The following is a 13,047-nucleotide window of genomic DNA, read 5'->3' as shown; positions in this document are numbered from 1 at the left end:
TGTTACTGCAGCAAAGTCTACCTATCCTGACTGCTATAGGCAGACGTTTCCTCTACTCTTGACCTTCAAAAACAGCCTAGAGTCTAACATGTACCATTGCTCAGCCAAGGGGAACAGGGAAGGAGGCCATCTCCTCAGGGACTCCTGGCTTCCCAACCTGGGGGGTTTTTCTTGACCTGTTTTCATTCCCTCTAGGCTGGACTTTCGCAACTTATAAAGCAAGAAATGACTTCATTTTCTCTACTGTCTTGTTGAGCTTCTCTGAGGCAACAGATGCAGAGTGACTCAGGGAAATCAGGGAGAGGGAGCCCAGGGGTAATGGTGGCATGGATAATGAGAAGTGAGATGGGATGGAGAATGAGAAGTGAGATGGAATGGGAATGGACAATGTGGGAGGCTGAATAGTAACCACCCAAAGATGTCCAGGTCCCAATCCCCAGAACCTGCGAATGCTGCCTTAGGAAAAAAGCCCTTTGCAGTGTGACTAAGGTAAGGATTTCAAGACAGGGAGATTCTCCTGGGTCATCTGGGTGGTCCCAATGCAATCACTAGGGTTCTTGTAAGAGGAGGCTCAGAGTCAGAGTAGGGGATGTGATGACAGGAACAGAAGTCATGTGATGGACTTGGAAGACAGAGGAAGAGACTACAAGCCCAGGAATGGAGACAGCCAATAGTAGCTGGGGGGAAAAGGCAAGGAAACAGATTCTCACCTGGAGCCTCTGGAAGGAACACAGCCCTGCCAACACCTTGATTGTAGCCCAGTGAGACCCAAGTTGACTTCTGACCTACAGAACTGTAACATGGTATATTTGTGCTGTGTGAGCCACCAAGTTTTGTAGTTATTTAGCAGCAATAGGAAACTAATTCTCTTGGTTATTAGTTACAATATTATCCTGCCACATATGCAGGTCAAGTGGGGTCACCACGGCTGCCCACCGTGAAGTCTTTGTCCGCTCTTGCTGTTGGCTTCCTACAAGCCCCCACACTGCTCTCACCAGACCACTCCGCTCCCTCTTCCCTGATCTCTTCTCTGAACATTCTGGCCTTCTAGACCCCTGCATCTTCTTCAGACTGACGATCTACCTGCTTGTTATGAAAACCCCAAAGACCGGGGGATGGGTATAGCTCAAGGGGCAGAGCGCATGCTCAGCACCCAAGAGGTCCCAGGTTCATTCCCCGGAAAAAAAAAAAAAAAGAAAAGAAAAGAAAAGGAAACCCCAAAAGATCTACTTCTCTGACTTCTGCTTCCCCTCTTGGCGTGGACCCTGGTCTCTGCTCCCCGTTTTTACTTCCAACACACCAGCCACTCCAGAAAGAGAGGCCCTCTCTGCCCCTCCTGCCTCAGGAATGCCACCCCTTCTTCAGCCCCCGAGATCCTGCTGTTTCCTGTCTAAGGTGCCCAAACCCCACCGTGGCCGGGGAATAGGCAACGTGGGAGGCTGAATGATAACCGCCCAAACCCCACCACATCCAGCCTTGACGGAGCGGGAAGCCAGGGAACCGGGCTTCATCTTTCTGGGCATCTCTAAGACTGCAGTGTCCAGTGTGGTAGCCACTATCCCAAGTGGTCATGCACATTCAGATGGAATTAACAAAAGGAAACATCCCCGGGACCCCGTCACACTAGTCACATTTCAAGCTCTCAATAGCCACGCGGGGCTAATGGCTACTGTATCGAACTGCAACAACAGGGAAATTCCATCATTGCAAAAAGTTCCCTTAGAACAGCCCTTCCCTGAGACATTCTTCTTTCCCTTGAATGCCTTGAAAGCCCTCCGCTTTATGCCTTTAAAGCGTCTCAGCTTAGGGAAAGGAGCTCCTGTTTACATTTACACCTGGGGATGAGGAAGCTGTAGTCCTGTACTCTCTCTCCTGGGAGCGTTTGTATTTTCTGCCTTCTCTCTGCTTAGGGGATGAGTATTTCCAGCCCATAATAAAAGACTTCCAGTATGTAGGATGTGGCCATGAGCCTTGGCATCTAATTCTTCCCCCTTTAGAGTGCCTTCCCCTCTTGGAGAGATTTTAAAACTTTAACTACATTTCCCAGACTCCCTTGCAGTTAGAGTCCTGGATTAAAAATAGGTTCTGCCGATTAGAAGCACATGAGGTTGGAAGGCAGAAAGGAGGTAGAAACTATCTTCCTGAAGCTTTGGGCTGTTCTCTTCTGGCAAAAAAGAAAGACCAGGGTCCAGCTCCTACTTCATGGTGCTGAGAGGTCGTTGCGGCGTGGCTGGAGTTAGCATTCCTGTGTCCAGCTTAATGAGTCATGAGGCAGCTTCTCCTTGACCAGTGTTTGGGCAGTAAGTGCATCTTCTTATCCCCAGCTTCCTGGTCCCTAGGTCACAGATATGGCACTGTGTTCCTGGAATTAATTTCCTATTCTTTAGTGTTCTGGTACTCATTCCTGGAGACCAAAGCTAGAACCTACCCCCCACCCTTGCAAATGACTTTGTAAATCTTTAATTGCCCGTATTAAATCCTTTTCTGCTTAAAATACCTAGTGTGGTTTCTATTCCTTGCACTGAACCCTGACTATATCAGGAAGGAGCCAGGGAACAACTGGGTCAAGTAAATTCTAGAGCAAGTTGGCCATCTGAACATCCCTAACATAAGTTGCCCATTATCCAAATGACCTATCTTGGAAGCAGCAGCCGTCATCTTTGCTCTGTGGAGCTGGACCAGTTGACACTTGCCTTAATTTTATGTGATGGTTTTTATGTCCCAGGTCTTCAGAATTCTGGAACCCCAGAGTAAAGGGGTCAAGGAGCCAAGACAGCTTCCAACACCATGGCTGGCAAAACAACAGGTTTTTCATTAAAGCTAGATTCAAAAAAGTAGAGTCACGGGTCAAATGTTCTGTTTGAAACATGATTAAACTATCAAACATACCATGAAATCAGCCACATAAAATTGTGAAGCACACGTCACAGTTATCTTTGTTCTGCAGAGGTGGAAAAACAGCAGAGATTTTTTTTTTTTCCCATCCTGATGGAAAAACAACAAAAGGACTGTGGACACCTGGTCTGATGCGTCTCCTTGTCACCTCTGACCTCGGGTGTCCAGCTCACCTGTCCACCCAGTCTAGTTCACTCCTAGTGCTTCTTATGTAGCTTCACCTCCCTGTTTCACGTGTGCTTCACTCTCCATCCATGATTCAATAATTTCAGTGCTGTGAATTGTGGTTTCTGCCCCAGGAGCAGCAGTTATTTGAAAATCATGTCCCAGTAAGCTCACGGTTATCTCCTTGGCAATCTCCTAGCAAAGGTTGCTAAGAGCCTCTGCCCATTTGCCTCTCACATGTGTTCACCAGATATTATTGGACACTGTTGTAGGCTGAATAGTGACACACCCACTCCCCCCACCCCGCCCGAAAAAGAAATGTTGACGTTCTAACCCCCAGCGCCTCAGCATGTGACGTAATTTGGAAATAGGGTCTCTCCAGATGTAATTAATTAAAATGAGGTCATACTAGAGTAGGGTGGGCCCCAAATCCAACATGACCAGTGTTCTTATAAGAAGATGGCCCTGTGAAGACAAAGGCAGAGACTGGAGTCTTGCGATGCAAGCCAAGGGACAGCAAAGCTTGCTGGCAACCAACAGAAGCTAGAAAAAGGTGCAAACAAAAAAAAATTCCCTACAGCTTACAGGGGAGCAGGGCCCTGCTGACACCTTGATTTTGGACTTCCAGCCTCCAGAACTGTGAGACAATAAATTTCTGATGTTTCAAACAACCGATTTATAGTCTTGGTTATGGCAGCCCTAGTAGCAGGCAATAGTCTGGGAGCTGGGGTCACAGAGGGGCAGGCAGAGGCTTGACCTCTGTCCTCCAGGAGCTCAGAGCCTCTCGTTCTGCCCTGCCTCTCTCAGGGCTTCTTTCCTCCTGTCTTCCCATAGCCTCTTCCTTCAGCACCTCTGGGGGAAGGATGGGCAGCAGCTTTCAGTGCTCTGGGGTTAAAAAGCCAACTGCCAAGCCAACTGCGCCCAGCCGTCACGGCCGGTCCTGGCCCAGGGGCCAGAACCTCTGGCTCTTTAGCTCTGAGCCTGCTCTTTTAGTCCTGCTCTGATTCTAATCAAGGCTCCTAATTTTCTAGATGGGGACACTGAGGGGGTGCTGAAGTGACTTGCCCAAGATCAGGTGAGTTAGTGCTGGAATCAGAGTTGGTACCAAGGCCCCCACGCCCCAGCCTGGGTGCCCTGATCTCTCTGCGGCCCAGGGAGACTTGGAAGCAAAACCTCTCTCTTTCCAGAGACCATGTGCCCTCAGTGCTCCACCTCTAGAGAGCCCTCCTTTCAGAGTTGGGTCTCACCCACAGCAAGGCCTGTTTTCTTCATCCCATGCCCCCACCTCTGGACCCTGCTGGTCCCTACTGGCAGCCCCCAGTCTGCTGGTGCTCCCTGGCTGCCCACCCTGAAACTTCTCCTGGGCTGGACACCACACTCTGAGCCAGGTCAGTCCCACCTGGAACTCCCAGAGCAGAACCACAGGGAGGACGTGGGGGCTGGAGGCTGCGCTGGGAGGCCTGCGTCAGCCAGAGAGCACAGCTGCGCACGTGGGTGATGGGGGAGTGAGTTTGTTTACGCAGCAGATAGCCTGGCATGGACACGTGCACGCAACACGTCAGTGCCTCCCAGCCTGTGTGGGGTCCCAGGGCCCTTTAAGAATCTCCTTCAAGCTGTAAATCCTCCCTTTTGAAACTAGACATTCAGACATACACAGAAAACTTTGCACAGGATTTTTCAGGGGTTTGCTAGCCACCAAAGTCCGTCTATGTCCTCCTTAGAGGTCCACCAAATCCAGGTTAAGACCACAGACTGAAGGCACACAGGTGTGTGAATACAGATGTACAAACACCACGTTGACAGACATTTTCATATACAAAATATGCGTTATGCATTCTATGGTTTACTTTGTGTAGGACTACTTAGAGCCAGAAATCTGTAAGTTTATGTGCACTGAGTGAGGAGGAAAGAACTCAGGCTTTGCAGTCCACAGATCTGTGTTAAAATTCTACTTGTTAACGGTCCTGGCTGTTTGATGTTGGGCATGTGAATTCACTTGTCTGGGCTTCAGTTTTCTTCTGCATAAAATGTGGACATGCATGAAGTTGAGAAGTAAATTTAAAATGACTAGTAAAAGAATAACCAGCAATTTAAAGATGAACCCCGAAATCTGATTACATAGTGATCCTTTTTCTCTCCCTTCCTCCTTTGTCTGTATATAATACGCTGTATATATCATAAAATACACTCACCCAAATCTTACCCGTGCAAGGACTTAGATAGAACTATAGATGATTGAATGTATTTTTCTGTATTCAACAAAGACCTTTTTTTTTGGTACACAAAAGAAAAAAATAAACATTCTTTTTCCAAATTAAGCATCTAACACAGTGTTTGTCAGCGAGTAGATGGCCAAATAAATAACACTTATTATTACATTTATGTGTTGCATGAAATATGTTTCCATATGATATAAAGTATATTATTAAAAATGACTGGCATGTACTCATTCATAAAACATTTGCAGAGCACCGCTGACATACCTACAAGGCATTGTCCTGGACCCAGGGGAGGGGGCAGGTGCAGAAAAGAAAGACTCCTACAGGGTAGTGAAGCACTAAGACCAGGCAGATAACACAAAGTGCCACGTGCCAGGGCAAGACTCCAAGACTGCTTGGGGAGGGTGCATGTATTGGGGTGTATATGGGGGTCGGGGAGCCAGGGTGCTGCATGGACAGGCACTGTTACAGCTGACCTTGAAGCTAGGGCAAGGAAGGGGGATTTCCAAGGAGGAACTGGAGCTCCCAGAGGGGAAAAGGAGCCGAGTGTAACTGGGAATGAGAGGACCCTCTGTGTCCTCCAACCTGGGGACGCAGTGGGGAATGGGCACAGATCGCAGAAGGCCACGAGTTTTGACTTCATTTGACAGAAGATGGGAGTTCCTGTGTTGCCTCTTGAGCAGGGAAGGGACTAATCAGAGCTTTAGTTTATGTTTTCAGTTAGGACCACAGTCATTTGCTAGAAGCAGACACTGAGCTACAGTGGCTCAACCGAATAGGTTTTCTCTTTCTTTTTTTTTCCCCCACAGAACAAGGAATCTGAAGGTAGAAAGTCCAGATCTGGCCTATAGGCTCCACTATATTGTGACTGAGGCAGGTGTCTTCTACCTTTCTGCTCTACCATCTCTGGAGTGTGGCTTTCATCCTGAGGTAGCCTCATGGTGGTGAAATGGCTGCTACCTCTCCAGCCTCATGTCCACATTCCAGGAAGGTAGGCAGGAGGAAGAGAAGGAGGTGTGGGGTAGAAGAAGAGCAGATAGGGGAAGAAGGAGAAGGAAGGGGAGAGGGGAAGGAGGAGGAAGTGGATCCCATTCACATGAAAATCCATAATAGGAAGATCTGTAGAGAGAGAATGTAGACTAGTGGTTGTCAGGGGCTGGGGAGAAAAGAGATTGGACAGATAGGGAGGTAATGGCTAATGGATACAGGGTTTGTTTTTAAGGTGATGAAATGTTCTAAAATTGACTGTGGTAATGGTTGTAGGTATCTCCGAAGGTGCTAAGAACCATTGCATTGAATTGCATACTTTAAAGGGATGAACTGTATGGTGTGAGAATCTCAGTAAAGACCCTCCCAACTGCCTTTCCCTTAAGGTGGCGTAAGTGGGGAGAACAGGACTGGAGCCTTCCTGAGAACCAACAGGAGGCCCCGTGGGGGTGGGAATAGGCGGGTGTGCAGGGTTGGAGAGGACCAGATGGAACCGGCAGCCCCAGACCCTAGAGGGTGCTCAGGTCCAGGCCCAAGCTGCAGCCTCAAGTTCAGGGGGGCTCTGGATGGAGATGGGGGCCTGACTGAGACTTGCCCCACCTGCCTCAACCCTGCTCCCGATTGCCCTGAGCCATCCTCATTCATTCACGTTCATACACTTGCTTGTTTGTTCAATGATCCATTCACTTAGCAAATATCCCTCGGTATCGACTTTGTGCTTCCAGGGTTCCATCCTCCATCCCCCATAGACACTCTCATTCTCACGACTTCATTCACTCTTCTCAACCTACTAGGTGCTAGAGAACAGGTGGGTGGGACAGACAAAATCCCTGCCCTCTCAGCAATAAACAGACTCACTTAAAGAAAAAAAAAATGCTAGCGGGGAGGGTATAGCTTATGCTTAGCATGCCCGAGGTCCGGGGTTCAATCCCCATTACCTCCATTTAAAAAATAAATGAAAAAACCTAATTACTACCCCCCCAAAAAAGAAAGAATTTAAATAAAAAAAGAAAAAATTCTACTGTCTTATACCTTATATTTATTATATTTTTTTCTTAAATAGGGGCACATACAACTAGGTATAAATTCCTTATGCTTATAGTTCTTACAGAACCATAGCCCTCAAATGAATCTACAAATGTAACAGAAATAAAACACTAAAGCCAATAACAATGTAAACGTTTTTCTGCACCTAGGTTCTGACTTGCAGTGAGTGTGGGCGCTCTGAAGTCAGCTCTTCCCCCGCATTTTACATCCCAAATCCTGCTCCATGACGTCACTGGGGAAGAAGCGCTGAGGTCAGAGGACTCACAGGACAGACTCTCCTGGCCCTGGGACGGGGCGGGTTCGAGGCCCTGAAGGGAGGCCACAGGCATGAGTAGGAGCTGAGGTTCAACAGATGGATTTGGGGAGAAGGCGCCAAATCAGGTGTGAGATGCCCAGTGGGGTGAGCTCGGCATGGCTGGGGTAGGAGGGTCTAGCAGCAGGAAGAGGGGAGGAGACGGCAGCTGGTCCCTGGCGAGCCTGATTGCAAGAAACCTGGGCATTGTTCTGTGGGCCATTTGGAGTCCCCAGAACACTGTGACCACGTTTCTGTTTAGTGGGACCAGGTCGGCTGCAATGTGGAGGCAGAAGGGAAGACGGACAAGGTAGGAGGTTAGTGCCATGGTGGGACGTCTGGGTGGGAGGTCTTGGATGCCAGGCTAAGCCCAAGAGAGAGGCCTGGGCTGGAGACCTATCTGGGCATCAGCGATGGTTGCCAGGGGCAGCCAGGTCCCCCCAGTTTGAAAATGAAGATAAAGAGGGGAGGCCACTCCGGGCTAGGTTAGGGGCCCCCATGGGTCCAGCAGTGGCCGGTGGGCCCCCAGCCCAGCCCTGAGTGGCCTCCCCTCTTTATCCCGGGCCCTGACCTCCCTGTGGGCAGCCTTTGCTTCTTGGGCAGGATCTCAAGACGAGGGTGGCCCCCAGATCAGGGATGGGCTTGAGCCTGGAGGAAACAGATGCCCACTCTCTTAGGCCTGTCTTCCATTCCAGCGCCACCATAAATTGCCCGGAGCAGCCCCCATCCTCCCCCGGCTGCTGTTTTGCAGTCGGGGTGTATCAGTCATGATAAGACATTACTTAAAGCAGTGGTGACAGGGCCTAATCAGTCTTGTGAAATATAGACTTCTCCCCACACTGCGGGCAGGGCCGACATTAATACACATTTATGCAAAGCAAGAGCTGTAGCTGTCGGGGGCTAATCTTTACAAGTATGATAAATGATGTTTATTTTCCATGATGGAACGAAACACCCCAGCCGACAGTAATTGTAATAAAAAGGACAGATCAACTTCTATAAAGTGATTGAATTACCCTTCGATTGCATTAATGTCCACACTCTGTTGTGTCACCGGCATCCTCGAGGTCCTGAGGACAGTGAGCAGGACAATTTCCCCTTCAAGTCAAGGCCTGCCCTTCAGCTGGGCTGCTGGGGCGAGGGGGCTGCCTGGTAAGAGTGACTGGGTCGAGCTCCTCGGGTGCAGACCTTCATCTCCTCGTGTGCGAGGCACCCAAGCTGGGGTGAGTGCAGAGACCAGCATCAGTCTGGGCAGCCTGGAAGGGGCCGAGAGGTGGGGTGGGAGGGAGACAGGAGGGGGCGACCCTGCCACCGCCAGCCTTTTGGAGCAGAAAATGCATTATGCTTAATTCTCCCCATGGCCCCTAGGGGCAAGAGCTATTATTATTCTGTCTTTGCAGGTGAGGAAGTCGGGGTTCAGAAATGTAAGCAGCTTGGCCAAGGTCACACTTGGCTAGTAGGTGTCAAAAAAGGGTTCATACTCAAGAACATTTAACAGACAGCTATTGAAGTGCCCGAGGGGATCCCTGGCCCCCATGTCTCTCTCTGATGTGGGATCAAGTACCCGACCAGCTCCACAGTGACCCAGAGGACTGCAGGGTCAGGCTGCTCCACTTTCGAGGCAGTCTGGACAGCAGGGGGCCCATAGCAGAGATGCTGGGTACCGTCTGCCACAGTCACAGCCCAGGGCAGCATGCTGACAGGGAAACACACGAGATTAGCAGCCAGATGGGTTTGAATCTGTCTCTGAAGACCTCAGTCTTTCTACCTGTAAAATGGGGATGAGAGCAACATACGCTCACAGAGTTGATGGCCAGTTCAGGGAGAATAAGGTCCCATGTGGTTCTCAGCTGGGTAGTATCCCAGAGTCGGACTTCTCTTGGGAGGTCAAATGACCCTGTGGGGATGAAGGCTACCAGTGACCCCAAGGAAAAGGGAATAGCATCCCTGATCTATTATCCCCACAGAAGCCAAAGGTTTCTTTAAAAGAGTGCATCGACTTCTAAAAAAAAGTGCATCTTTGAATACAGTGTATTGCCTCTTGTCACTCACTTGCCTACAGCCCTCCAACAGCCTCCTCTAAATTCAGAATGAAATGCCAGCTTCTTAACCCACCCAGGTTTGTCCCTGTGTACTTGCCACTTTGTTCAGGCTACCCAAATGGCAATTCCAGAGCAGTCCATCAAAGAACAGTTTCTCCTTATTGAGCCTGGTTCCTCATTATTTACTCCTCAACGCAGCCCTTCACAGGCAGGGGAACAGAGAGGCTCGGGGTGGGCAGCCAGGGTCGCCCAGTGCTAGTTAGTGACTGGGGCAGGCTTCATGCCCGGAGTAGCAGCACTAAAGCCTGTCAGACCCCTGCCCCCGCTGCCTTGCCTGGAGACCTCCCCTGCTTAATTGTCTTTAAGGGGAAAGCCATTCCGCTCTGAACTAACAAGTGGCTTGACCAAGGAGAATATTTTCAAAAGGATGCATTTAAGCTCAAACCATAACCCATCCGAAATGTTTCTGGGCGTAGCCTTGCAGGGAAGCCGTCGGGTGGGGCTCTGTAGGTGTCTGCAGCAGGTGGATGGAGGTGGGGCGGGCAGCATGCTAGGGGAGGTAAGGCCCCCCCCGCCCCAGGAGACTTGTCCCCGGTACAGCTGGATGGTGGTTCTCCAACTTGGGTGTGCATGAGACTCCCCTGGAGAGCTTGTTAAAACACAGATGGATGCGGTCTAACCATACAATGGAATATTATTCAATGATACAAAGGAATCTAGCACTAAGGCATGCTACAACATGGAGGGATCCCCAAAAACATGATGCTCAGTGAAAGAAGCCAAACACGAAAGGCTACACATTGCATGATTTCATTTATACAAACTATCCAGAATGGGCAAATCCACAGAGACAGAAAGGAGTTTGACTGGTAGTTGCCAGGGGCTGGAGGAGAGGCAATGGGGAGTAACTGCTTAGTACAGGTTTCCTTGTGGGGTGACGAAACTATTTTGGAACTAGAGAGCAATGGTGGTTGCAAAAACATTATGAGTTTACCAAACATCACTGGATTGTATGCTTTAAAACTGTTAATTTTATGTTATGTGAATTTCACCTCAATGCGCGCGGGCACACACACACACAGAGCTTGTTGATCCCCACCTACACCGTTTCTGATTCAGGAAGTCTGGGGTGGGGCCCAGAATTACCAATTCTAACAAGTTCCCAGGGGCTGCTGATTCCTGGACCACACTTTAAGACTCCCTAGGAGGTAACCCAGAACGTCTGGGAGGCCCCAGCTTGGATCAGCCTCCGATGGAGCCGTCTGCTAGCAGGAGGTCACAGGAGAGCCTGCATGACACTAAATTCATGGGGGTTATCAACTGCCTCACATTAATAATATGGGGCTAGTGTTTATTCCCCTTTCAAGATCTCATTTCATGTTTACGTTCATAGTTTGTTACTTATTTTGAATACCCCTCATATTTTAGCTAAAAAAGGATTGTCTTTCGTGTACGTGTTTTTAAAAACAGGCCTGCTTGTTTTTAGAACTGGTTTGGGATATGCTCCTCTCCCTCCTGGAATCAGTGGGAGGAAGGGATGGTGCTCAGGAGGGAGGTGGAGTGAGGGCCAGGGAGAGGGTGGTGTACCTGGAGCCCAGCCAGACAACAGATCCCAGGACCCTGTCCCCCGCTCCATCACCCGCCTCCAGCTTCCCGCAGCTCCAGCTTCAATTTCAGGGACTCTCTGGGCAATACTAAGGCCCCTGCCCCTCTGCCTAGAGGACACTCAGTCAGCCTCTTCCTAAAACCTGGGCTCAACCCGGCTTTCCCACTCGCCCCTCCATGTAAATCAGACCATCAGAGCATTCCTGACTCCACCTGTTCTTGGAACTCCCTGGCCAACTCTCCACTCACCTCTGCCAAATTTCTTTACTTGCCGCCCTCACCTCTTACCAGGACTGAGGTAAAGAGGGTCTTCACTTGTCCTCGCAGTCTGCTCTTGCCCCCTCCGATGGTTCTCGACTTCACAGTCAGCAACCCTGATCAGGCTTCCCTTGTATCCATGGTAACTACCAACATCCTGTGGTCACCTGCAAGGCCCACTGCCTCCCTGGGCACCGCTCCCACCGCACTTCCCATCATGTGGATCTTCTCCGTGACATCAGTCTCCAGCCGACCCAAGGCCTCGACCCAGACAGTTTCTTCTTCCTGGAAACTCACTCCCTGCTCCCGTTGCCCACCCCCATCCCATGCAGGGGACACTATGCATCCTCAGCCCTTCCTTCAAAAGTCACTTTGTAGAAAATGAAAACTAATATATGTATGTGTATGTATGACTGAAACATTATTTATTTCACCAGAAATTGACACATTGTAACTGACTATACTTCAATTTAAAACAAAAAAGTCAAGGATGCCTTCTCTGAACCAGACAAGACTTTCTTGTAGCACCCGGCCCTTTCTCCTGCTTGTCCTGGTTTGTGATTACACTTTGATTTGTGTAGAGTTTTTCTAAGGTCCATCTCTTTCCAGAGAGGGAGAGTCATAAAGGCTGAGGCAGTGCACAGTTTGCTTGGTGCTGCATCAGCCCTGGGCCTGGGCCTGGCCCCTGACGAACCCTTAGAAAATGCCTGCTGATGAACGCAGGAACTTCTTCTTGTCTTCTGAGAGGGCAGGTCCTTTGTCACGCAGTAATATTGAAGGTTTAAAAATGCTTTTAGTCGCCAAGTTCTTGCTCTGTGTGTGTGCACGTATGTGTGGCCATGCACATGTGCTTCCCCGGACCTCTGGATGGAGATGAGACAGAAAGAGCAAACATCCTTGGCATCTGCTCCTGGAAGCATGACCCTGTGGAGGAGAGAGATGGTGAGCATTCTTGCCATTCCTGGCATTCCCTGGAGCAGGGAGGGCGCTCTGTTTACCTGGGACCAGCCTGGCCCCTGGCACCCAACCACCCTGCCGGGCTTTTGAAGACATCATCATCTTCATTCCTGGCTCAGAGAGCAAATCCCCACCAGCAGACTCTTCCCCATCGCCCTCCCCTTGGGCAGGGAAAGGGAAGGATCCAACCCTTCCCCTCTCCAACTGAGGTGTCCTGAGTGAGGGGAGCCTTCATCCCTGTCCCACCCTCACCTATTGTCATACAAGCCAGCAGATCATTTTCAAAGATCCCACAGACATCGAAATTCTACAGAGAGCCCGGCTACTCTGCTCCCACCCTCACTGCTGCCCCAGGCCTGGAAGACTGGAACATCACCAGCCACCTTCCGCTGCAACAGCGACCCTTGGGCTGTGGCCACGGTCACGGTGGCACTAAGCCTTTGGCCATGTCCCTGTTGTAGGTACAGGCTGAATGTGGCTGATGTCTTCAGGAGGGGGCACCACTGACCACCCTCGAGCCTGCCAGTTCCACAAGCTGGACTTTTAGCCAAAGGGAAGTCATTAAGATGTTAGCATTCTA

This window comes from Camelus ferus, chromosome 5, assembly GCF_009834535.1.
Source record: "Camelus ferus isolate YT-003-E chromosome 5, BCGSAC_Cfer_1.0, whole genome shotgun sequence".
In the NCBI taxonomy this organism is placed as follows: Eukaryota; Metazoa; Chordata; class Mammalia; order Artiodactyla; family Camelidae; genus Camelus; species Camelus ferus.
Note: the sequence above shows the minus strand (reverse complement) of the source record.